This window comes from Dermacentor silvarum, chromosome 7 (genome assembly GCF_013339745.2).
Source record: "Dermacentor silvarum isolate Dsil-2018 chromosome 7, BIME_Dsil_1.4, whole genome shotgun sequence".
In the NCBI taxonomy this organism is placed as follows: Eukaryota; Metazoa; Arthropoda; class Arachnida; order Ixodida; family Ixodidae; genus Dermacentor; species Dermacentor silvarum.
In genome coordinates this window covers 131,305,249-131,306,702 of record NC_051160.1, presented here as the reverse complement: position 1 = coordinate 131,306,702, position 1,454 = coordinate 131,305,249, and positions in this window count along the sequence as shown.

Sequence of the window (1,454 nt, the reverse complement as noted above, 5' to 3'; positions counted from 1 at the left end):
GCGCACTCCATGATGGCACTCAGGAGGTCACAGCCATCTTCCAACTCACTGCAGTGCTTCCTGAACAGGGACCAGTCTGTGACGTGGTATGTTCGTGACCTCGGCCTTCTCCCACACCCAGGGGTGATCAAGATGGGGAAGTGATCAGAGCCCCAAGTGTCGGGAGTTGTAGCCCAGTCATAGGAGCGCTGCTCGGTGGTAAGGGAGAGGTTGATGGCTGTGCTCACCCCACGTCGGACGTACGTGGGTCCTCCTTTGTTGAGTACGTGCTCCTGCCTCGCTGGGTAGGCTGCCGGGCAGTCACCGGAATCCCCCGGATCTCCGCAGTGGCCAGCAGCTCCTCCAAGCACCTCGGGGTGGTGGCGTCGGCGGCCACGATGTTGCGCCTGTGATTTACTCTCACAGCGGCAACACCCGGCCGCGCTGAGAGCACCGCCGCAAGAGAGAGGCGTGGTGCTCCTCGGAAGGTGCCACCCACCCCGGATGGGCGGAAGAGGGCCGTGCCAATGACGGCGGGGTCCACCGGGATGGCAGCACTCACTGGTGCCCTTGCGCGACGGCGATCGGCCCTGGACAGCACCAGCTGGAAGCCCTCAGCTGGTGGTGCATGGGTGGATGGGGCCTCCTGTGCAGCCTTTGCTGTGAGTGTGAATGGGCCCGCCAGAGAGGGCCTCGGGGCCGGAGGAGCAGCAGGGGGGGAAGCCTGTTTGGGGGCAGAGCTTTTCCCCGCCTTCTTCTGCTTCTTCTTCTTGTTTTTTCCCTCCTGCCTCGGTAGAGTGGGGCGGGGGGGGATCCCTAGGAACTTCGCCGCTGGGTGGGCGAGGCCGTGCTGTGTCGGACCGGCTGGAGCTGAGTCTGCTCGGGGATTGTGCGCGAGCATCAACGGCACAGACTCGGGCGCGTCACGAGTATCCGCCGTAGCAGACGACGCTGCAGGGCTCGCGCCAGCCTCGCCGGCAGCCGGAGGAGCCACCGGGTTGATGGGCGCGCCCTCCCTCGGGGAGAGCGCGAAGGAGGCAGCGGACGACCCGCCGGGCGTCCGAGGGGCGGCGCCGGCGCTCGAGGGGAGCAGGAGAGCCGACGCAGCCGGCGGATCGGCGGGGGCGCCGTCTCGTGCCGCGGGCGGTGACGAGGAGGCGGCCGACTCCCCCGGGCGCCGGGAGAAGGCGTCGCCGTCGTCCCTGCTCTCCGGGCAAGGTGGGGTGGTCGGAGGCGGCGGATGCTTGCGGCGACCGGTTTGCTCCTCCTCCTCGCTCTCTGCTTCGCGCGTGCGTTTGCGCGAGGAGGGGGAGTCCATGGCCTCCTCGTCGTCCGAAGGGGGCAGCGGGGCGGCGCTGGCCAAGTCTGCAATGGCGGCGACTTGCTCCGCGGGGAGAAGGCTCGCCTGGGGGGAAGGCGCCGCCGGCGCCACGTGTGTCTCGGTGACGGCGGCCGCGGCGGCAGCTGCTTGGGTG